This window comes from Staurois parvus, unplaced genomic scaffold, assembly GCF_062004578.1.
Source record: "Staurois parvus isolate SC_StPar_1 unplaced genomic scaffold, SC_StPar_1.0 ptg001158l, whole genome shotgun sequence".
In the NCBI taxonomy this organism is placed as follows: domain Eukaryota; kingdom Metazoa; phylum Chordata; class Amphibia; order Anura; family Ranidae; genus Staurois; species Staurois parvus.
Window position 1 is genome coordinate 985,481 of NW_028318954.1, and position 25,797 is coordinate 1,011,277.

Consider the following 25,797-nt stretch of genomic DNA (forward strand, 5'->3'; position numbering starts at 1 on the left):
CCAAGTTATTTTTTGATATGGCTTTTCCCACAATTCATTGCTCAGATGTTGACCCCTGAGCTACAATATAAGTTCATGCCACTTTTTTTTTTTAAAGCCTTGTTGCTAGGAGGCCCTATGTTTTATTACAGAGGAAGCAAAACCATTTTTAGACCACACTCAAAATAGAAGCAAACTATATGAAGTATGTGTGTCCCTTTTGATGGATGAACCATAAAGAATAAACAAGGCAGATAAATTTAGGACCATGTAAACAGAAGTCTAGAGACATCAATAGAGTGCACACACTATAGGGAGGACTGCTCAGCCTTCACCTGGGATGAGGAGGAAATGATCTCTTGGAGGAAGGAAGGAACAACTCTGAGGTCATAACATTGCTGGGCAATGTAAGTGAAGCCCAAGAGAGACTGAGAAAGAGAAGAGGATATGACAGTTAGAGAGATCGAGAATGTATTAGTTGACCTTTCAAAGCTTGCATTACATGCAAAGCATCATTCAGATATTGACAGGTTCCTTCTATGTGTTCAAGTTATATGTAATCAATTTCTATTGCTTTTGAACAACAAAAGTATATAAGCATGTAGAGAACAAAGGAAGCAGCACAGTGGCTAAATGGTTAGCACTTCCGCCTGGCAGTACTAGGGTCATTGGTTTGAATCCCAGCCACGGCACCTCCTGCCTGGAGTTTGCATGTTCTCACTGTGCCTGTGTGGGTTTCCTTCGGGTACTCCAGTTTCCTCCCACACTCCAAAGACATGCTGGTAGGTTAATTGGATCCTGTCTAAACTGGCCCTAGTATGTGTATGTATTAATGGGAGTTAGGGACCGTAGATTGTACGCCCCTTGAGGGTTAGGGACTGATGTGAATGTACAATATATATATGTAAAGCACTGTGTAAATTGGAAGATTCCTTCCAAATCATAACATTGCATAGATGTTTTTATTGTCCATATCTTGGTTACTGGCTGATGCATGTATGGATCACACTGCTTACACAGTGTTATTACGTGGATACTATGGTGTAGATTTACTAAAACTGAAGCACTCAGAATCTGGTGCAGCTGTGCATGGTAGCCAATCAGCTTCTAACTTCAGCTTGTTCATTTAAGCTTTGGCAATAAAACCTGGAAGTTGATTGGTTTCTATGCAGAGTTGCACCGGATTTTGCACTCTCCAGTCTTAATAAATTACCCCCTATGTGTGAAGTCCCATTCACAGCTAAACAGCTAAGCTCCAAAACGCTCAACATCAAAAATCCCATTATTTTTAATTGTTTCTGTTCACACCTGAGTGTAGTGTTGTTTGAAGCTTGCAGCTCAAAAAAGTATATGAGCGTCTTTTGAGCTACAAGATTCAAGCTTCAACTATTTTTGGTCCCAATGGACTTTAGTGGGAACATGCAAAAGTGCATGAAAAAGAGTATCACCCTTTCCATTGGCTAAAAACAATCAAATACACACTCAAGCAAAAAACACTGAAAAAAATGCTAAAAAAAATACCTCTAACAATAACCAAAGAAGCTCAGCTCAAGTGTGAATGTGGCCAGAAGTTTAACTACTTCAGACTCTGTGACATACCTTCACAATTGCCAGGTTGAAGTGGTTCTATCGAGATGATACCTGCAGCTACAGGCATCCTTTTGGTATCTTTTTTCAGCTGCATAAGGGCTTTTATGTAAAAGTGATCCTAGTGGCTAATTAGCAGAAGGGGTGCCCCCCCACACCTACCTTCCGGTGCCTTTCCAGGCTCTCCCGTTGCACTGGGGAGCCCAAGACTGAAGTTGGTGGTTCAGCCACCTTACCATAGGTATGATTGAGGCCCGGAATGTCCCAGATCATCTCTATGGTATAAAAAAATGGAAGTAATGAGTATTTTGTCACTTCCGGTTTTGTCAGGATTTAAACAAGCCATTACTGGCTTGTGAAAACATCTGGTCAAACCAATATTGGTTTGATCAGATGTTTTTAAGGGCAGAGGAGAGATCTGGGGTCTAATAGACCTCAGATCTCTCCATAAGAAGGACCTGTCACTGCTCCAGCTATCACAAGGGATATTGTTCATCCCTTGTGATAGCCATAAAAGTGAGTTAAAAAATTAAAAAGAGAGACAGTGTAAAAATAATTAAAAAACATTTTAAAGCACCCCCGTGCAGATGCATACGTCATACATTCATATGTAAACAGTGTTTGCACCACACATGTGAGGCATTGTTGCGAATGTTATAGCGAGAGCAATAATTGTAGCACTAGATCTCCTATGTACTGTAACTCTAAACTGGTAACCTGTATAGGCTTTTAAATTGTTGCCTATGAAAAAATGTACCCTAGTTGGTCGCCATTCCACAAGCATGCACAATTTTAAAGTGTAACACGATAGGTATCCATTTACTCGGTGTAGCATCATCTTTTATATTTTATCAAACAATTGGGTATTATTTTTTTGTGCATTAAAATTGATTAAAGTGTATTTTTTCCCAAACAATAGCGCTTGAAAAACCACTAGGCAAATAACGTGTGACATAAAAAAAATGCTGATTTTTCATGTAGGAGAGAAGTAACAGAATAGGCTTGGGGCTGAAGTGGTTGAAGGAAAGCTGGTAAAATAAAACACCCATCTGAGAAGGCACAGATACAGCCTACCAGTCCATATACTAGTTTCCAGACAACTTTATTCATAGTAAAATTAAAAACAGGATCAGCATCACTGCCCTAGAACTATTATCTAGCTGGTGTATTTAGAATGGTATCTAGAATGGCTGCTTCCATAAGAAAGTCTTTCACAGGGGTATTTGTGTAAAAACATTTTATTAAAATTATAGTCCCACTATACAATTCTGTGGGTACTTTTACAGAACCTGGATAATGTGATATGTTAAATGGTAATTAGGGTTCTGATAGATCCTACAGTTTTCTTTAGCTTTTCCAGCATGTTGGTGATAAGTGTGTAATCCTGCTGGGTAGACTTTGAACCTACTTATTTACTATTGTTTTTGTGGCAAAAGAAAAAAAAACATCTGTAGCTGGAAGTTGTGTGCAAGTGAGAGTCACCTTCTCACGGTTCTAGAATAGGCCAGCAATGCCTTGTAAAACCCTTCAGATATTCTATCTACCTTCAATAAAATATACACAGACCTAGAGGTCACAGCAGAGGTCCTCAGATGAGTTACTTTCCATTGGGTATGGTAAATTGTCCAGACATCTTCATTAGAGGAACACTCAGGACCAAATAGCCATGAAATTGAACAAATACCCAGAGCTGAAGATCTTTCAAGTTTTCTGAGCTATTAAAAGGGCAAAATAAAAAGACTTCCATGACCTTCTTATCTCATTAAAGATATGCAGTTATTGCAGTTCATAGGAGCAGAATTCTAACATTATAAACAATAAAAAAACAAGCTTCAACACAAAATAATCTAAACCCAAAAAAGTTTAAAGCGTCAGCTAAAACGGGAAGTTCTGCTTTTATTTTTTTCCCCAACAAGCATATACCTAGTTTTGACAGTTCAGAAACACCAGGTATTTCAAACAAAAGGAAGCAATACAAAGAACAGGATACTTTTTAACACAAATACATGGTACAGCAAGCTCATATCAGGAATATGAATTGTTGGGGTAACATATTCTTTAAGCTTGACATCTACCAGATTTTTGCAAGGGCACAGATATAAATGATCAACAGGTGAAAATGACTGTGTATGCTAAAAGAAAATATCTTCCAACAGTTGTTTAATCCACATATGTACTTACACATACTTCTTTACTATATATACACTCATAATTATGAGGCTGCATGCACTTATGGATCTTTATATAGAAACTTCACAAATCATATTAGTTACAGTAAAACAGCTGCACTTAAAGTACAGAGGCACAGATATTTAATACAAATGTTGACACAAAACTAAAAAAAATAAAACCCAAGCAAAAACAGGTTTTAGTTGTCGTTGAAATACATGCACATTTTTACCCCTTTAAGGCTCCATGCACACTAGTGTTTTTTAAAGTGATAGTAAACTCTGTTTTTTTAATTTTACCTACAGGTAAGCGTATAATAGAGCTTACCTGTAGGCAAAATTAAAATCTCCTAAAAGTGCACCATTTAGGAGATATTCTCTCTTCATTTGACTTGTGCCGTTACTTCAGAACTGTGTGCCGTAGCCCGGGATTGACGTAATCGCGGCACAGCCTGAACAAAATGCCGGAGCTCGTGAACCTGGAAGGAAGATGGGTGAAGATGGAAGCCTCTACAGGGGTTACAGCGTGCCACTGGAGGGATTTGTTTTAAAGTAGGTTTTTATATAATGTACTAGTATTCAATGCATACTAGCACATTATAACATTACCTTGCAGGGGACTTTTTATTTTTGTTTTTGTTTGTGGTTTACTACCACTTTAAGCTGTTGTTAGCATTTTTTTTCTGCTCCTAGAAGTTTAACAATGTTACTCTGTGTCCATGCACACTACTTTAGGCTATTAGCATTGTTTGAGCTTCAGCATCTAGGAGCGGAAAAAAAAAATTGCTTTTGTAGAGTTTTTTGGAGCATTTTTCCAGCAGAAAAAAATGGCTAAAACGCTCCTAAATGCTAACAGCTTTTTTTCCTCTACTTGTACTGTAAAAACGCTAGTAAAATGCTAATGGTCCTAACCGCTTCTGAGTGCTACTAAAAAACACGCTATTACTAGTGGTTTTTTATCCAGCATTTTTTTCAGTATTTTTTTGAGCTGAAAAAAAAAAAAAAATACTAGTATGCATGGCATGAAATTACTTTTGATGTTCCAGCAACAGTGTGCTCCTACTTTCCTCTTTGAAATGACAACACAGTATATTTTTGGCTCTGAATTCCAAAGCACGTGGGGTCAACCCTGCTTTCTTAATTTCTGATGGTATGCTTCCAATGGTATATTTAGCAGACCATGGTTCATGGTTAAGGTTTACATACACTTTCAAGGTCCATAGATACTATATTTACTAGAACAGCTATGTTCTGTGTGATTACGTTACCAGCCTGAAAAGCATGAATGGGCTTCACATAGCAAAATAGTTTGAAACGGAAAAATGTATTTTCTTGCCCAATGTTATTAGATTGTTCTTCTCTCAAACCAACTGTACTAGGGAAACATCACCTGGATGTTTCCATGGCTGTTACAGGCAACAAGAGTATTTTTATATATTATTATACAGTATTTATAAAGCGCCAATGGTTCGCTCAGCGCTGTACATTACAAAGGGGGACAGAACATGTGACAGAACAATACCAATACAATGCAAAACATGAGGGGATCGAGGGCCCTGCTCTTTCGAGCTTACAATCTAGGAGGGAGGGGATAGTGGCACAGGAGGAGATAGCTGTGGGGGATGGAGTGGTAGGAAGAGTGGAGGAGGTTGGCAAGTTAGCAGGGCGTGGGGTAGGCTTCCCTGAAGAGATGGGTTTTCAGGGTGCGCCTAAAGGAGAGGAGAGTAGGTGATAATCTGATGGGTTGGGGCAGGGAGTTCCAGAGGATGGGTGACACCCTGGAGAAGTCCTGGAGGCGGGGACCAGGGAACTAGAGAGAAGGAGGTCTTGTTATGTAAACCTGTAGGGCATCCCTGTAGTAGGGTCTTTAATAAGAACTCTCTCTGGTTCCCAATTTCAACTGACAGCTGGTATTTGATGGCTGAATAACAGAATGGGGGGAATTCCTAAAGGGTGTTGTAGAACCATGTTGGCCATCACACTGAAATTGTTGGTGCTTGCAGCTAATTCATGTACCTGTCAGGAAATACTAGTGTAGGGAACTGTTATTTTATACACTAGTTGTGGTTTGTTTATGTTCATATACAGCCACTGCCATAGAGGTCCCATTACAGACAAGTCCCTAAGTGTGCTTCCTGCCCCTACAAGGAGGTCAAGAAACCCCAGGATGTTATATAGTTTTGTTTTCCAGGAAGTATCAGGCAGAGGGTTCCAGCCTACCATGTGCTATGTATCTGGGGAGAACTGTATGGTGATTCTGTAAGTAATGATCCAGATTAACAAGGCTGCTATCTATGTAGTTGTTACTGAAGCAGATTAAGTCTGCCTCTGTTATATTTCAACTTCTGTATAGGAACCCTAATAACTCTGTAAGAGAGAGATTTGTGGTTCATTATCATTATTCTATTTACACACTGCAGAATCCTTATAGTTGTCATATATATATATATATATATATATATATATATATATATATATATATATATATATATATATATATATATATATATATATATATATATATATAGATCCGTGTTTTCACCTGCATAAGACTGTCAGGTGAACTTTCTGTTAATTGCAGTGTATCTTTGCAGCCTCTTTGCTTAAATAGCCTTATTGGTCTGGATCCCCCTTTAGCTAGGATTAGCATAGGGAGCGTTGGATAAGATTAGGCTAGAGGTAGGTTAGGCATCCGACGGCCACTTAGACAGATAGAGGCTCGGTTGCAGTGATAGCCCAGTTTAGGGATAGGGACTAAGCGTAAGGCTAGATAGGGCATTTTATCCTTTTAGGTGATGCATCGCTGATCTTCAGACAAGCAGTGCAATCATCCGCATGTTACTTGGACGCCATCACAGCATCTAAAGTGGAAGCGTGCATCTTATTGACTCTCACCTCTCCAGGGGCCCCTGCAACCGGACAGCGCTATAACCCATGGTTGGAGGTATTCTGTATACTACATGCACATATACCCGGGTATAATTGCAACCTCCCAATTTATGCTAAATTGTAATTCCTGAATGTTATTCTTATGCATCCTGTTTTATGTGGCTGGTTTATATAAACTTTGCATTAATCTCATACAGGTGTGGTGACATGTTTTCATGTTAGAAATATAAGCTGGGTGCATTAATACTGCTATGTATAGTTACTTTAAGTTGTCTACATGTTACATTCCTAGAAAGGGGTGAGTCTCCTCAATTGCAGGATCCCTATTCTAGGTGGAGGCACTGCCATTTGTATTATCACAACCCCCTCTTCCATATAGCGAAGGCTCAGGATTGCCTACTCATATACAGGTTAGCGCCATAGCTTGTTTGGTGTGGGCCATTTCACATAACCCCCCCCAAAATAGGGCTACACTTGCGTAAATCTATCAGTGTTGGGAGATTTTGTAGTAGGGGTGGGCAAAGCCTGATGTGGAACAGAGAGGATAAAGCATACCATAGATGGTACAAATTTCAGCAAGGACTGGCAAAGTTTCAAATCATCTATCTATTGGCTGATTTTACCCAAGTTGATTGTTGTGAGACATGGCTACAACCAGCATGTTGTATTTTTCATGTGATTACTGCCAGCGGGTTTAGTTGCTAGCAATAATCATTGTGTTCTCCAGGCAGGGATGGCTCCCTGCCAGGAGAACACAATAGCTCCACGGCTGGGGGTTCCCCCCTATCAACACGAATTGTGTTGATGGGGAAATCAAGCGATTTTCTTTCCTGCAACCTGTGGTCTGTCTAACTGAGAGATTTCTCTAAATAAGACCCAGGTATGTTGAACAATGTCAGTGGTAAAGAATGAAATACCTGGAGTGACAGTCTTCATAATTAATATAATACACATACATAAGACCTCACCACCACTGTTCAGCATGATAAGGCAGCGTGATAGTACAATAAGGTTATGTGCAGAACACAGAACAATGGTGTCTTTGTGAGCAATTTTCTCTGTGGTCTCATTGAGGGACCAAATGACACATGAGATACCTCTAGGAAATATCTGGTTACCCATTTACAACAATGCAGAAAACACCATCTCCGTAATTATACAATTTTTGACAAGGTCACTACAACCTGAAACAGCGAATATTTGGTTTCCTAAAGTAAAGTTAAAGTGTTACCAAACCCACACCCTGCATTCACTATATCTGGTCTCCCACAGTACACAGAACATGGAAATGCTATTATTTTAGTAACTTTAAACTGCCAAATACCTTTTCTCATCAGCAGTATATAGCAGTCTTGTGACTTTTATCAATGTCCAGCTGAGCAGTGGTTAACCTTGTAGGAGGAGGAGTAATCATTCTCCTCTGACTATCCCATGAGGCTGCATGACCCCTGACCCTCTGTCCGGACACTGCTGATTTGGCCCTGTGCCGATCACAAGCACCCGCTCAAAAACAAAAAAACAAAACAAAAAACCTCTCTAGCAATACACACCAAGCTAAGCATGCGCAGAGTGCCTCCTAGGGATCTGTACTAGTAGCAGGTGGAATGGGGACTGTAGAAGAAGGGGAGAATCAGAGAAGACCAGATCAAAACAGCCATTTTACACAATGTGGAGGATTAAGCACTTAGGTTCCACAGTGAGTATAACAAGAATGCTTTACTGCATATACAGACTGATTTTACTGTTGTGGGTTTAGTAACACTTTAAAGCAGTATTAAATCCAAAAGTAAACATGTATTATATTGCACCTTACAATTTCTTACATGTAATGGCTGCAATTGTTTTCTTCTTAGGCTCTTTTCGATTTTCATTCTGTGATCCAGCCAGTAAGTCTGTTGTTTCTCAAAAGAACAAGCTCTCCAGCAAAGCAAAATGTATTAGTTATAGAAATGAAACAAACCATTTTTACACTAACAGGGTTGCTGACAATCCTCAGCTTTTATGTAAAACCTTTAACCCAAAAAGGAAAAAAAAAAAAAAAAGTTTGCTGTAATTTCTTAGAATTAGCTGGAGTTTGGCTTCAATTTGTTAGTGTGTTTATATAATTTTTTAAGTGCAAGTAATGTTAGTACCTGAATTTGACTTGCCATCAGCAGAGCTTGGACAGGGGGATGGGAGAACAGCACAAGACACTAATCAGGTGTGCTGCAGTGTAAGGAGCAGGTTAATAGTAGGGGAAGGTAGAGTGAAAGAGAGACGAGCATATTATGCTGCTTCTCCTTTCACCTCTATATAATGGATGGGCAGGAGAACTAAACTACATCAAAGATCAGGTCCCCTCATCACCTACCGATTGGGCTGTGCTGCATGGCAGAGCCATGTTTTTCTCAGGATTGGGTTGACAGAAATGCATAGCGGTGTTCAGTGGTACGGGAATTGGAGAAGGTATTTAATTTCTTCTTTGCAAAGACATCTGCTTTTAAGATTTTAATTACAAACATGTATTTTTAAGCTTTTACAGTAAAACCAGAGTTTAAAAATTTAGTGATAACCTAGACAGGGGTCTCCAAAAACATTCTAAACAAAGGGCCAGTTTACTGTCCTTCAGTCTTTAGGGGGTCGGACTATGGCCAATGGGAATAGAAAATGTTTCCAGCATCAGTGGGAGTAAACAATCCCCTATCATTGTGTGACAGTGGGAGGAATTATGCCTCATCATTGGTGTCATTGGGAGGTATTGTGCTCCTTCATTGGTGTCAATGGGCCCCATTGCTGGTGTCATTAGGAGGGGGGACTATGCCCCATCATTTATCTCATTGGTTGTCCATCATTGGCGTCATTGGGAGGTATCGTGCCCTTTCATTGGTGTCATTGGGCCCCATTATTGGGGTCATTGGGAGGGAGCGGGGACTATGCCCCATCGTTTATCTCATTGGTTGCCCATCTTTGGTGTCATTAGGAGGAATTGTGCCTTTCATTGGTGTCAGTGAATTAAATAGTGTCCCAAGGGCCAGCTAAAGGCAAGCAAAGGGCTGCAGTTTGGAGACCACTGATCTAGAAAATCTATATTATTTATTATTATTACACAGCATTTATATAGCGCCAACAGTTTGCTCAGCGCTGTACATTACAATGGGAGACAATACATGACAGTACAGAACAATACAATAAAATACACAAGGGGTTCGAGGGCCCTGCTCCTTGGAGCTTACAATCTACACATGTAAGCATACCTAAAAACTGCCATCTACATTATTTTAAATCCATATATGTCTAATGAACATCTGAAATACCCATCCTGGAGACAATGGGGGAGATTTACTAAAGCTTGTTCACTCAGATTCTGGTGCAGCTGTGCATGGTAGCCAATCAGCTTGTAATATTAAGCTTTGACAATAAAACTTGGAATCTGATTGGTTTCTATGCAGTAGTGCACCTGATTTTGCACTCTCCAGCTTTAGCACATAACCCCCAATGTTTCTTCCAAAGTGGCTGGTCACGTGACCAGATGCCTAGGCATTTGACCATGTGATATCTGCTGAAAAACGTATTTTTGTGCAGACTGGTTATTCTTCACTAGGCCCTCTAGACCCCTTTAGCACATTTTAATTTAAGGCACTGAAGTTAGTGTTATTTTAAATACTTTAGGTTAATTTTGAAGCCTTAGCAAGCATTTAAACAAACATTCTGGAATACATCTACAAAGATTTTCCCAATAGTCCACTAGAACATCTAAATGCTTGTTAAAGCTACAACTGTACTCCCATTAAGATGTGCTGTATATTCAGTACTCCCCTATGGGTGATAAAGAGTTTCAACAAATCTGTCTCACTCTTATTAAACATTCTGTACAAATGATCAACCTCCGTCACATCTATCCACTCACACATACATCCCCGCACAATGCAAACATTAGCCTGCCCTCGTCACATCAGTCCATACAGCTCACCCTCCCAATGGAACTGCCATCTTCCCCTAGTGTACATTACACATCAGAATAGATGTAACTGTGGTCTCTGTGATTGGTCAGTATTTTCAATTTTAAAGTCCTAAAAATATATGTTATGTCATTTATTTTTATAGCAGCAATGAACTGCTCAGATTGCAGTAATTGTCTTGTGATACAGTTGAAAAACAAAGGTGTACTTGTTCAATGTTCACTGTTGTGACATGTCATTGTTAGGGCACTGAAAGGAGCTTATTGACAGAGTCAGAGCAGTCCAGGCATGTATGATACCTTGTAAATCACTGAGTAAACAAAGAGCCATCCCCATATGAATGATGTAAGGAATGGACTAGTGTTCAGGTTTCAGCTCCTCTTATACAAAGCCTTCAGTATCAAGCACAAGCTGGCAGCTATGTATCCACCAGAGCTTTGGACATCTACCCACAAGCTGGCCACAGAGCACCGGGGGGAGAGCAGACAGCCAATAAATGTGCCATTGTGGATTCAGTCTACAGAGCTTGCACGACGAACAAAAATGCTTGCTACTCCACGGACGAAAGTATAGCACTTCATTCATACAACATGGCCACACACTGAGGTGCCTGTGTTTGAAAAAGCTGATCTTACTCTTCACAGTATACCAGGTACAGATCTACATGTCACAGTACCAAGTTTTAGACATAACATGGAGCCAAACTCCAACATAAACTTTTTTGCTTGAGATTGCATGGGGTAGAGTTCTAAACTCTGGTTTTATTGTTGTTAGTTCTGTTCCTGTTCTGGTACAAGAGCACAAGCAAGACAGGAAGTGAAGTAAAATTAACTCAGGACGGGGAACATGGACAGCAACAAAAAGCTTAGAACCTCTTGTAGGCCCATTCAGATTTGTGCCTTGAGGTACCATACAGTAAAATGCTTACATTACCCAATACAAGGAAATGCACCTGCTCTTTGTCCAGTGTGCTGCAATGCCATTCATTGTGAATGACACCCAAACATTAGAGGGCATCCTTTACATCCTATACAGTAGAGGGCAAAGCACCACAATAAGGAATTGTTCATCGTAATGAAGGGTTACCTCAGAGGTGTTCCCACCATGAGGCAAGCTGAGCTGGCTGCATCAGGCAGCAGTCATGGAGGGGGGACACCAAGGCTAGAGTGTCCACATTGCCATCTCAGGTGGCATGCTCCTGGGTTACCTTAATGCAACACATAACACACCACAATTTCACAAACGTGTGAATGCAGCCTTAAAGCCAAATTCCTTATATTATTATTATACAGGATTTGCATAGTGCCAACAGTTTGCTCAGCGCTTTACAATATAAAAAGGGAGACAATACAGCAACAATACCAGTTCAATACAAGAGGGTTAGGAGGGCCCTGCTCCTTGGAGCTTACAATCTAAGAGGAAGGGGCTGGTGGTACAAAAAAGGTAATAACTGTGGGGGATGGACTGGTAGAAGGAATAGAAGATTCCATTACATTACTCATTATATGATCTTGGACTATTGCATATCTCATACTACAGGGGCCACTGGGGAAGCTGACCAGTGAAGGTGGAGAGAAAGAGTGGCGATGTCATAAAATTTTAGGCGCTGACCTGAAATATCGTAGCTATCACTGTAGTAGTGCTAACAGTACAGTGATTGTCAGCTTCTACAGCACCCTCTTGGATTCAAGATATGCATGACAGCAAGGTGCAGCATGGTATGAAGGGTAGTAACACACAGAGTCCAAGTCAGGCAACAAAAATATGTTGTAGAAAAAGTTCGAACACAAATTATTTGGCGGGTAGGCACACTCATCTGGAGCCGCTTCCGAGCAGAGACAGATGTCAGAAGACTCAAAGATACCGACAGTGTCTACAACAAAGAGCAGAATGTGGCCTTACCTGTCCACACCCAAAGGGGAGGCTTCCTGAAGAGAGGTAGACGTATTCCCTGCACTGTCCTTACTGCTAAGTGCTTACCCTGTCAGATAGGAAACCTGTTGCTACACTAGACACTTGCAAAAGGATTCTGACAGCATCTGTCATAAGGGGTGGAATGCGGCCTGAACAGTCCAACCCAAAAGGGGAAGCTTCCTGATGACGTAGATGTAAGGCTCACACTCTCCCTCCTCCTCCAGAACCTTTCCCTATTGCTCAGCACTGTCCCTGTCTGATGGGGGATCTGTCCCGTCCTAGCCGCTTGCATAAAGCATGCCAAGCCCCAGGGTCAGAGCCTAAAATAGACTCTGCGTGACCCAAGATGGCCACCAGGGTTACATGAGATACCAGCATCCAATCGGACAGCTATCTCCCTCTGACCAAAGGAAGACATAAAAGAGCCATGTTCTTCACAACTTCCTTCCCCTACTGAGCCCCACCTGCTTTGGCATGTGCAGACTGCACCTGCCTACATGCATACTTACATTGGACCAGGCTAGACCAATGTAAATATGTAGTAAAGATTAAACCTGGAGTACGGCTTTAAGGTTTTTAGTGCCATCTGAGCTTTACTGGCCTGGTGACCCTGTCCTTTTCTTGTTCTGGTGTCATTGTGACACATAAGGATCATCATTTTGTAAAGCGCTGCGCAAACTGTTGGTGCTGTATAAATCCTGTATAATAATAATTGTAAAAACATAATGTAAGTAAATTATTGAAATATGTTACACGACACCCTGACCATAAAACTAAGTTTGGCCAAAAATCACACATTTTGTTTATAAAAACGGAGGTAATTTATTTCCACAGAAGCCTCATTTTTCCATTCTGTAAGACAGCTAGCACTTTGATTGTGTATCTAAACCACAAAAGGATGCAAGAGAGTGCATAATGTGCAGAAAAGAAGTGTATGAGAAGCACCGACTTGTAACGGTTGTGCTGACACAAATCACAGTAGACGTTTTCTTTGATCACTGGAATGAATTTATTTGTGCAAGAACTCCACTGATTTGATTTTACTTTGCTATGCACTTTTGTTAGTTATTAACATTGCACAATACTGATATGAAATGCTGATAAGCCACTTGAAATATTTCAGATTTCTTTCTTGCTGCATATCTCCCCCACCATCCAGCTGTAGGTATATTGTTGTAAGGTTTGAAAACCCCCACCCATTGTAGCTGCTGTTCCTGTGGTCAGAGGCAGCCCTTCCCTTCCCCTTCTGGGGGGGGATAGATCAGGTGCAGCTCCAAGGTCAGAGATTTCGGTTCAGAAGTTTCCTGTGAGAGCTGCATCCTGTGCTGGAGCCAGGTCTTACTGGAGAAGGAGGGGGGAGCTGGGAGAGACACAGCCGGAAAACAAGGAAATGCTCCTATCCTGTAGAATCAGAAAGCAGGGTGGAGGTGGAGGTGCTAAGGGTGGGAATATCCCAGCTTTCTGTAGGCTTTAGGAATTGTATTTGAAATGAGCTCAGCAGGGGGGATACTGATGGCTGGGTTACCCTATCCACCCGGTCACCTTAGACAGGCCGTATGCTATGTCTACAAGTTATACAGATCTAGAGGTCAATGGCGTGAGCCAAAGTGTTGGGTAGCTGAAAAGATTTTCCAAAATTCTAGCAGTTATATCCTGATATCATTGGAAATACTTTATCTAGTCAATATATCACACTAACTGTGTCTTTAACTGCTTCCTGCCCGCCCTATAGCAGATATACTGCTACAGGGTGGCACGGGTGCGCAAAATCACGTATATATACACATGATTTAGCATTTCCAGGTAGGGGGTGTGCGTGAGGTGCGCACATGCCCTACCCATGCCATGATCAATCACCGGGACCTGCCGGGGGGGGGGGAGGGCTCAGTGTGCTTACAGTGAAGCAGACGCACAGCCCCCATAGTAAAACAGCACACAGTTAACCCTTTGATCACCCCACGTTAACCCCTTCCTGCCCAGTGCTATTAGTACAGTGTCAGTGCTTTTTATTAGCACTAATCACTGTATTGGTGTCACTGGGGATGTCAGTGACACCAAGTCAGTTCCCCCAGTGTCAGAATGCCCGACACAGTCCCACTATAAGTCGCTGATCGCCGCCATTACTAGTAGAAAAAAAAAATCCCAATATATATACACCACCATTTGTAAATGCTATAAATTTCACGTAAACCAATTTACATGTATTGGAATTTTTTTTGTAGCAAAGATGTAGCAGAATAGAATTTGGCCTAAATTTATGATGAAATTTGATATTTTTTAAAAAAATTTACTGGACATGTTTAATAGCAAAAAGTCAAAAATATTGTTTTTTTCTCAAAATTGTCGGTATTTTTAATCATAGTGCAAAAAAACAAAACAAAAAAAAAACAACTGCACAGGCGATCAAATACCACCAAAAGAAAGCTCAATTCGCGGGGAAATAAAAGGATGTAAATTTAATTTAGGTGCAGCTTTGAATGACCGCGCAATAGTCAGTTAAAATAACACGGTAACTCGAAAAATGGCCTGGTCAGTAAGAGGGGTAAATCCTCTGGAGGGCAAGTGGTTAATAACCAACATATTATAGTGAAATCGGTAGACCTGAGTGGATTCTCTTATTTTCTGGGGTATACTAGGGACTGCAAGAAGACGTTCATTAAAAGACATCCACTTCTGTTTAAATCCTCTATTCCATAATAAAACGCATGTAAAAAAACTCAAATAGAATCAAAATCTGCAGAGCTGATATGAATGGCTGTATCAGCTTGGCGTTGTGCCATCTGCTCGGTGAGACCCCCAGCGGAAGACGAGCTGTACTAGAGGCTGGTGTCCGGACAGAGGATCCATACTCCTGACTGATCTACCTTAAAGGGGACCCCGCAGAGAGCTTATATTTAATGCACTAATTCCTAGTGCATCTGGTGAGTGTGCAATTCATACAGATTGGAGCACGGAGTCACTATTATATATTACAAATGAAGATTCATTTCCTGCTGACTACTGCATGTCAAGCCTTCACGTTTCAGCACTTATTGACTATCTCTGTTATATTGTGTGCAATTTGGCACCATATGTTTATAAATTCTTTAGCGCTGCACCTACTTTATTTATTTAAGAATATGTAATTGATCATTTTACTGAAGTATTGGTTCAATACATGTATGGCCAGCATGACACGCTACAGCACAGGTGTCAAACTGGTGGCTCTCCAGCTGTGGCCAAAGTCCCAAAGGCAGAGGCATGATGGGACTTGTAGTTTCGCAACAGCTGGAGGGCAGCCAGTTTGTCACCCCTGTGTTACAGGGTCTCATTTATCAAAATGACCTCCAGTACTGCCCCATATGTCATAAAAAAAAAATTTTAATCAATAGTATGGACAACTGGGGCTATTCTTATTACAGACACTTAAAAAAAATTGACAGCCACTGTTCAATATGATAGAAAATGTCAAAGTTCAAAGAACTTTGATTTACAGTATGTGCTGTTTTAATATAAAATTGGCAGGAAGAAATACTTAATTTATGTAGAGAGCCATACAAACCAAGATATAATAATTCTGAAGAGGCATTGCAGCCCCCCGACTGTACAGCTGCCAAAGTGCTATAACTCTCATTACACTCTTCCAGCCACAAACCCATTTAAGACCAGTGTTCAGCTGCTTAGACAGCCTTGGCACTCCTAGATCTCAGCAAGCCACAAACAAAGCTTCTTAATGGGCAAATACATCACAACCCAAGTATGCTGCTTCGCACAAAGATTCTTTGTATCGCACAAACTGAGATCAGTGACATCAATGGCCATCTCTATCACTAAAAGGGAGTTTTAAAGGAACCACCAATTCAATAATGCGCATTGTGAAAGGAGAAAGTAACATCTAGACCAGTGTCTCAAAACTTTGGTCTTCAGGACTAAATAAAAGACTACGTTATCCAGGCTTCCAGGTAAGAATGGGAATGGGAGGAGGGAAATGGTTACAGGATACCATACTTAAGAAACAAAGAGCTATGGCAACACTAAATGCAGTGTTGCAAGAACAGGGCTGCCACATTTCCCTTCACTGGCCCTTAGTAGAATCTTTCCTGAGACATACGAGCTACCTTTGCTAACACCTCATTCTGCAAATGATGATAGTTGCTTGGCTATTGTGCTGACCCTTTGGCTTCGACACTGAATAAGTAACCCATTACGCAGATATGGTTTTTGAAATTACTCAGAATTTCCTGTTCTGCATACTTGTTACAGGCTACTGACTTTGAAATTATTGAAACTAGTCGGAAGACTTCAATAATCAAGAAATTAGCATTTTAGAGGGAGGTCAGCATTAGCAGCCTCCATGTGTCTTTCAGGAAGGGATTCCTTCAGGGGCGGACTGACAACTCATGGGGCCCCCCGGGCAATAGGGTATCATGGGGTCCCTGTGTCCTTGCCCAAACTCGAAAAAGCCTATGAAAAAGGTACCAGGGGCATCTCATGGGGCCCCCTACTGACCCCAGGCCCTTGGGCAGTGCCCGAGTTTCCAAATGGTGGGTCCACCCCTGGGATGGCCCCTTCCTGTTCCAACATGACTCCGCACCAGTGCACAAAGCAAGGTCCATATAGACATGGATGAGCGAGTTTGGGGCTGGAGGAGCTTAATTGACCTCAACCTGAAAGAACACCTTTGGCATGAATTCATCAGTTCATTCAACATCCAGTGCCTGGCCTCAAAAATGCGCTTCTGGAAGAAAGGTCAAACATTCCCATAAACACACTCCTAAACCTTGGGGCCCCCTACTGACCCTGGGCAGTGACCGAGTTTCCAAATGGTCAGTCCACCCTTGGATTCCTTTAACCAGAGCATGCCTGGGATAGATGTGCTATAATAAAATATTCTCCTGGCAGAGCTGCACAGGGAAGTTGCAGATGGCTGGTACAGTGACACTAACCCATGCTTCCCCTGGACTAAGTCATGTGTCTGCTGGGGAAAGTATTAGTCATGTGATTCATGATGTCATGATCATCATCACTATACTTCCCTGCACAGCTCTGCCTGGAGGATCTTTTTTGCCATCACATCAACCCGTGTTCTATATTTTGCCCTTTCAGGTCTACCGCATACCTGAAAGCCACCTTGCTGGGAAAGGTGTGGGTGGGTGATCAGGAGTCGCTGTCACTGTACTTTTTAGGGGACACGATCTTTTTAAATGAATGCATTGTATTTTGCATATACGGTACCCCCTTATGTTCAGGACTAAAATATTTTTTTTTTCATATTTCTTACATTAGGTCAGGGTGCTCTTATTGCTGACCAAAGCTCACTATTGCAGGCCAGACTGCCATTGCCAGAGTGGGGAGAAATGTGATCCTCTGTCTTTATTTTTAGTAGAACAATTGCAGATGAGAACACTTGCACTAGATTTCTGTGGCATGAAGTACAAAGGCCACACACAGCTGGGGAAAGTATTTATAAAGTGCTTTATTTCTACAAGTCAGAACTGGATATCGGAGAAAGCAACTGTTTGCTTTAGGCTTTGAAAATGATAAAGTGTTAGTTTAATCTGCAAATATGGATCTAGCCATAGGATACTGTACATTGGATTGACCCGGGACTTTGCTTCCATGTGGTCTAAATCTCGTTTCAGACAGAGCTGTGTTAGGAAAATGCCTAATTTAACAAAAGGTTCTTGAAATTAAAGGACTTTCTGTGAAGCAACCAGATTCTGTCATCTCCATCCTGGGCTGCATGAATAGAGGAGGATACCCACGCTGGTGTTTGTAAATTCAGTCTAATGTCTGAATCAAGCTAGCCAAAAGATATTAAGTAATGGTCAGATATATGGTCATAAAGGAACCATTATGCTATTTTTTTTAAATAATTGTTTAAAGCACCAGGTGTGTATGTTTTGTAGGTGCAGCATGCTGTAGCAGACAATGAACACACAGGATCACATTTGGCAGAAACAATGTATTAGGAAAATAGAGTTCAACCTGTACCAACAGACCTGGAGAGTTGGATCAAGTCTGGTGGCACTTACAATGGTTCACGGGGAGACAGTAGCCTGAAGACCAAAGGATTCTGACAGCGTCTGTCATGAGGGGTGGAATGGCCAGTCCAACCCAAAGGGGAAGCTTCCTGATGAGGTAGACGTAAGGCCTACACTCTCCCTCCTCCTCCGAAACCTTTCCCTATTGCTCAGCACTGTCCCTGCCTGATGGGGGATCTGTCCTGTCCTAGCCAATCGCATAAAGTTTGCCAAGCCCCAGGCTCAGAGTCTTAAAATAGTCTCTGCCTGACCCAAGATGGCCACTGAGGTCACAGAGCACAAGCATCCACCCAGATCTCTACCCATGTGCCTGAAAAAATCATAGAAGACCTTCGTTCCTCTCATCTTTCTCTCCCCATCTGTATTGCCACTGCAGACAAGCACCACCTGCAGTGGAGATAACATTGCAATATGTACGTTCATATTGAGGATGAGCGTGGAAGGAGACTACCAGGATACCAACTTGCGATTCTTTAGCCCATGGTTGGCTCATAGCCAAATAACCCAACCTGGCCAATAAACTAATCCATTAAAGAAAGCTGAAAAGCTGACTGTGTTGTTTCGTGGTGCCCACAGGCAAGATGATAAACTACTAATTCAATTGTGAAGAACCAATTTCCATTAGGCAAATGCACACACATCCGTCCAAGTTTCACCTAGGGGGAATAGTGAATTGACAATTTAGAAAATCTTGTCCAATCACAATGGCCTTCCTCAGAGCTGCGGGAGGGCATATCTCCCATATCTCCTTCAGGTTCTTGTGTTTGGAAGCACTGACTGATAAAAATTATTGTGTGTCTATAGCTAGGTTTTAGATACGTTACAAGAAACCCATGAGAGAGATATGTAGGCTGACATTGCTCATCTACTTCTGATTGTGCTAGCTGTCTGTATGTCTCTGGCTTGCATACTTTTTGACTTAATTTTATTTTTTTTTGCAGAAGAGATCAGTACAGGTTTCTTTTACCCTACATTATATTTTCACATCCAAGGACAATATATCGCACTTGCTATTCTGTTTGTACTGAATAATCTTATACAAGTTTAGAAGGAGCACATCATTCTTGGGTAATTAGATTTCTTGTAATTACTAGCACTGCTCCTACAAAGTCACCTGTACATGTATCCTGTTTGAGATCATAGGGCGGCTTCCAGGCAACTGAAATGTGTTTCCCCAGGCCTCTTTAATCAGTCCACTAAGAACCCTACTGCGTAATGTTCAAAGGATATGACACATACTGTGTCACAATGATCACTTCAATCTCTGTCGGACAATTACCCTGACAATTGACAAAGCTCTGCCTTTTACCTTTGCTACCCATGGTGCAATCATTTGACTTCAAAAGTTGTACAATAAATGAAGTACTGTACTGTAGATAGGACACAAACATTTTTCTCACAATACACGCTTATTGGAGTAAATAATTATATCAGAAAATCTTAGCAATCTTCAATGTCACAAAGCTCAATGCATATTCCACTGTGACATTGGTAACATTTCTTACAGTAAAATTCAACTGAAAAACACATTTTTTCTTCCATGGGATCTACAATGCTGTCCATGAGACTTCCAAATGCTGGTCCTTCTGAGGCAGTCAGGGATCTGCTGTGAGTTGAACTTCCTTGAAGTTTCCTTGGAGTGTATGCTCAGTACCCATCTATGGTAAAAGAATTGGTGACACCATAATCCTGGACAGCAGTAGAGATCTATTAAGGATTGAACCCTACCTGATTCCTCCTAAGCTTTAGGCCTTATGCACACTGGGCTTTAAAAATGCCACTTTTAGGAGCGTTTGACATTTTTATTTCTTGCCTCTAAACGTCTCTCAATGTTAGCCTATAAGTCCAGGCACACATAGGCATTTACAGGTGTTTAGAGGTAGAAGAACCCATTGCCAGTGTGTTTGGCAGAAAAAACTCTTGAGGCACCTAAACACATGTAAACATGACACCTAAGCGTTAATTTCAATGTCGAGAATAAATTTGTATTCTAGCCAATGAAATGGATTAACACTCCTGCTTATAACGTGCCTAAAACGCAGGTAAATTTTTGGCACAGCTTTTCTCCTGCCCGAAGAACGGCATTCAGGAGAGCCAGGCACATGCCCAGTGTGCATGAGGCCTAAAAAATAAACTTTATTATTTTTAATTATTATTTTACAGGATTTATATAGCGCCAACAGTTTGATCAGTGCTTTACAAAATGAAGGTAGACATTACAGTTACAATACAATTTGGTACAAGAGGAAACAGAGGGCCTTGCTTGTTAGAGCTTACAATCTAGGAGGAAGGGTTAGGTGATACAAAAGGTAATAGCTGTGGGGGGGATGAGCTGATGGAGGAAATAAAAGGCAGTTTACTAATTAGAAGCAGGATAGACTTCTTTAAAGAGAAAGGTTTTCAGGGATCATCTAAAAAGGTGGATAGATTAGGACATTGTTTCTCAACCTTTTTTTTACTCAAGGCACCCTTTAAAATTATGGACAGTCCCGAGGCACCCTTCAAAATTATGGACAGTCTCATTCTAAAATGGGGTACCTCAAGACTGTCCATAATTTTAAAAGGTCACCCCATTCTAAAATGTGAAAAACTATTCTAATAGGTTTATATAAATGCAGCAACAGCCACACATGTAGGACACCCAACATTAGAGGTGATTTAGTTTTCCAAATACACTTTTGCACACTGGTACTGACTAGTATTCCAGTGTTTCTTTTCTCCCTCAGTTTTTCTCCATCACTGAGCTAATGTGACCACAGCGATGATGGAGAGGGGCAGGGGAGGGTCAAACTAAGATGCTGTGCAGGCAGCTGACATCTTCCTTATCAACTGATGATGTTATTGGTTGTCAGGACGCCAGCGGCTAGAAGGTGGTAATGGTGCACAATGAAAACCTGTGCCTTTGTGTAACTAAAAGGCAGGCTTGTTCCACCTGCTGGCTCGTATACAAGCTTTGGCCAATTTTTAGACATTTTGCCAAGGCATCCCTGAAGAAACCTCAAGGCACCCCAGGCTTCCTGGGCACCCTGGTTGAGAAAGGCTGGATTAGGAGATAGCCAGACAGATTGGGTTAGGGAGTTCCATAGGATGGGAGAAGCACTGGAGGCGAGCATAGGAGGAGGTGACACGGGAACTAGGGAGCAGGAGGTCTTCGGAGGATCGAAGAAAGCGGTTTGGTTTGATATGTGAATTAAGATCCAGAAATGTTAAAAATATGTTTATTATTTTTGCATTGACTGTGTGTTAGAACATTTCCACTTTCCCCTCTCAATAACGCTAACTGTGTAACTAATCCAGTATCCCCATCAAAACAGGAAGCCAATTATGATGCTTCAGATTTCACTCCACACAGATCGTCAGGGATTGTGGGCTATAGTAACGCATAAGTCCTTATTCACATTTTTTTCACCAGAGGAATGCTTGCAAAATTGTGTGCATTCCCATAGCACACGAAAACCTGTGTCCTTCTTGTAGGTGAGTTTTGGTTCCATCTATTTTTATGGCACCCAATAGCCTTCCTGTGAGGTGTACATATACGTTCTAACATTACACTTTCTCCTGGCCCATTTGGTTTTTTTTAATCAGGAGATGTAAAAATGCATCAAAGGTGCTGATTTTTAACATCAATTTGCAGATATTAACTGTTTTTCTTTCACCATCATCACAAAAAGGGTATGCTCTTTGAGCTCCAATTCAGGGCTTCTTCTGTACATTGGAGGCAGAAATACATTGTTGCAGGTCAGCAGATGTGGAAGTAGTAAAAATATTCCTGTGTGCCAATATTGTGCTGTAATAATTAGAGCTTAAAGTGGAGTTCCACCAATGTTTTCATGTTCATTGCAACACAATGCTCACCCGCAGAACAGTCTGTAATGGCAATTATAAACATTTTTTTTTCTAAATACCTTTTGTCAGGGGATTCCCTAGGGCAGGGATGTCAAACTGGCGGCCCTCCAGCTGTCGCCAAACTACAAGTCCCATCATGCCTCTGCCTTTGGGAGTCATGCTTGTAACTGTCAATCTTGCAATGCTTGATGGGACTTGTAGTTTGGCAACAGCTGGAGGGGCACCAGTTTGACACCTGTGGCCTAGGGCTTCTGGGATATCACCATCATCTATCTCATGAACCTTCAGACCACACTTGCCTTACTTTCGGGTTCTGTGTTGATTGACAGGTAGCCATAACAGGGCGGGAACTTCCACTGGCACCGCCATTGTTATGGCAACCTGTAAACAACATAATGCGCAGAGCTGTACCGCACAAGATCGGGAGGTGCATGCAGCATAAGCCAGCTGCATGGAATCCCAGACGAAAGTAGGAGTGGGCTTCAGAAGCCCACACCAGTAATGGCCGCTGCCTGTCTGCGGGGATCCTGTGGTGAATGTCATATTTACAAGTAAGAAGAAATACACTTATAACAGTATCCAATCTATAATTTATAAAGAGAATCACAGGGGTACCTTTTGGGGAAAATTGCAAAGGAGACTGGAGCTCCGCTTTATATATTAGTTTGGGATTCACAAACTGCAAGTTGGTTTTATGATTGTTCTGTGACTGCAGGAGGGGAGATTGTGAAGCTCATCCACACCTCATCCAATCATAGATCACCTTGCATTCATTGAAAAAAAGGCAATGCTTTTTATGAGTGGAAAAGGTGCCGAGCAAATGACCTACAATGATCAGCGCTGGGAAAAGGTCATCCAATGCCCAGGGCAAAGATGCCAAACTGCACCCTCCTGTCAGCCTTGTAACAGAAGGAAGGCACCTCCATCCTTACAGTTAGCCACTGCACCAAGTGCAACCGCCACTCCTGCCCACCCCTTGTCCTGGCCCTGAGTGCACTGCAAACAGAACAACGTCTCATTGCTGAATGTTTGTTGCCGAATAGAGACTGCTAGCGGAGTAAAAAGTAAGATATGTAACAAAAGCTGCAGTAATGATAGGTCACACATCATCAGAGGCTATTTAATTGTATTGTACAGCACAGTGGTTAAATGGTTAGCACTTCCGCCTGGCAGTACTAGGGTCGCTGGTTTGAATCCCAACTAATGCACCACCTGCCTGGAGTTTGCATGTTCTCCCTGTCCCTGAGTGGGTTTCCTCTGGAAACTCTAGTTTCCTCCCACACTCCAAAAGACATGCTGGTAGGTTAATTGGATCCTGTCTAAATTGGCCCTAGTATGTGTATGAATGTTTGCTAGGGACCTTAGATTGTACACCCCTTGAGGGCTAGGGACTGATGTGAATGTGTAAAGCGCTACGTAAATTGACGGCGCTATATAAATACCTGGAATAAATAAATTGTACCAAAAATAGCCAAAAATCATTTTTGCCCATATTTCAGCCTTAACAGATGTGTACTCACATTCTCCGTACCGCATTTCATAATGACTGCAGAAAGAACACCAATATACACATACAATTTCATAATAAAATGAAGACACAAGCAACCAAATGTATTCATTAGCAACCCTTTATATCAGCAAATCTACTCTACAGTGCCTTTGTCAACTGAAACCATATTCCCAAAGTAATAACATCAGCCGGACAGGTAGATCAGTGTGTCGGCAGATGAGGCTTTGGAAACACATAGTTTTATAATCTTTTCTAATTCTATTTATTTACAGAGTGGCAACTATAATCCTGAGGTAGAGGGGGTCTTGTAGTGGTCACATTCTTTTACAGCTACATAATTATTCTGCTGCACTTTCAGCTGAGTCAGGCAAACCACTAGATAAAATATGTGTTTTATCTTGTGAATTTAGCTGTGCCCCTCACCTAGCTCAACACACCACAGAAATGACTAATTTGTACTGTAAACTCAACCTGTGTATGCAATAAATAGAAGGAGGTAACAAACGGGGGGAAGGGAGGAGGATGTTTTATACAATATGTATTTCAATTTTTGGTAGCTGCTAAAGATTTTATTATATCTTTAGGAGACTCGGTTGGTGAGGTGTTCTATATGACACCACCCCAAATTGCTGAGTTCAGGTGTTTCCAGTGAAAGCTACTGTGAATGCTAAACCAAAGACATTTCTGCTCTTCTAACATTGTGGTAACAGTTTGGGAGAAAGACCTTTTCTTTCCCATCATGACTATGCCCTTGTACATACGTAGGTCCATAAAAAGACATGGTTTGATTAGTTTGATGTGGAAGTACTTGAATGGTCTGCACAAAGCCCAAACCTCAACCCTACTGAACACCTTTTGGGTGAACTGGAATGCCAACTGTAATTCAAGCCTTCTTCTCTGACAGTATCAGCAGGTATTTTTTTGGTTGAATGGACAAAAATTCCCACAGTTACATTCCACAATACCCATAGAAAGTCTTATCAGAAGAAATGAGACTGTTATTGATTGTAAAAGGGGGTTCAAAATTAAATGTTACATAGTTAGTCTGGCTGGAAAAAAAAAAAAAAAAAAGACAAAAGTCCATCCAGTTCAACCATAAAAAAAAAAAAAAGTTATAATCCTACACCCACAGTTGATCCAGAGGAAGGCAAAAAAACCCAGCAAAGCATGATCCAATTTACTCCTGCAGGGAAAAATATTCCTTCATGATCCCCCGAGAGGCAGTCGGATATTCCCCGCATCAACTTTACCTATAAATGTTTGTATCCAGTTATATTCTGTGTATCCAAGAAAGAATCCAGGCCTTTTTTGAATCAATCTATGGAGCTGGCTAGAACCAACTCTTGAGGGAGTTTATTTCACATTTGCACAGCTCTCACTGTGAAGAAACCTTTCCGTGTTTGGAGATTAAATTTCTTTTCCTCCAGACGTAAAGAGTGCCCCCTTGTCCTCTGTGATGACCTCAGGGTGAATAGCTCTACATCGAGTTCACTATATGAACTACTGATTTATACATGTTGATCATATCCCCCCTTAATGTCCTCTTCTCAAGATAGAATAAATTCAGTTCCTATAATATTTCCTCATAGCTGAGCTCCTCCACACCTCTTATCAGTTTGGTTGCCCTTCTCTGTACTTTCTCCAGTTCCCCAATGTTCTTTTTGTGAATTGGTGCCCAAAACTGAACTGCATATTCCAGGTGAGGTCTTACTAATTATTTGTACCGGGGTAATATGATATCTCTCTCTCTGAAGCTTGGCATTGCATGCCTTTATTAAGCTTGTGACCTACCAGAACCCCCAGATCCTTCTCCACCATTGATTCCCCCAGTTGTACTCCCCCTAGTATGTAAATGTTTTGGAATGAAATATCCAACAAGTACATTTAGGTGCATTAGTCACTGGTCCTCAAGTATTTGGCCATATGGTGTATCTGTGATTAAA

The 25,797-nt window shown here is 41.3% G+C and overlaps 1 protein-coding gene across 3 annotated transcripts in view; it reads right to left on the minus strand.

Annotated features, from left to right (window-relative positions):
- Positions 1–25,797, minus strand: part of AFAP1L1 (actin filament associated protein 1 like 1) — a 131,787-nt gene that overhangs the window by 95,100 nt on the left and 10,890 nt on the right. Inside the window, exon 1 of one of the 3 annotated variants that reach the window (XM_089659454.1) lies at positions 3,133–3,236. The exons of the other annotated variants lie outside the window; for them this stretch is intronic. The gene's annotated coding sequence lies outside the window, so the exon portion shown is untranslated. Of the gene's footprint in view, positions 1–3,132; positions 3,237–25,797 lie in introns of those variants that run through there. 3 annotated transcript variants of the gene reach the window in all.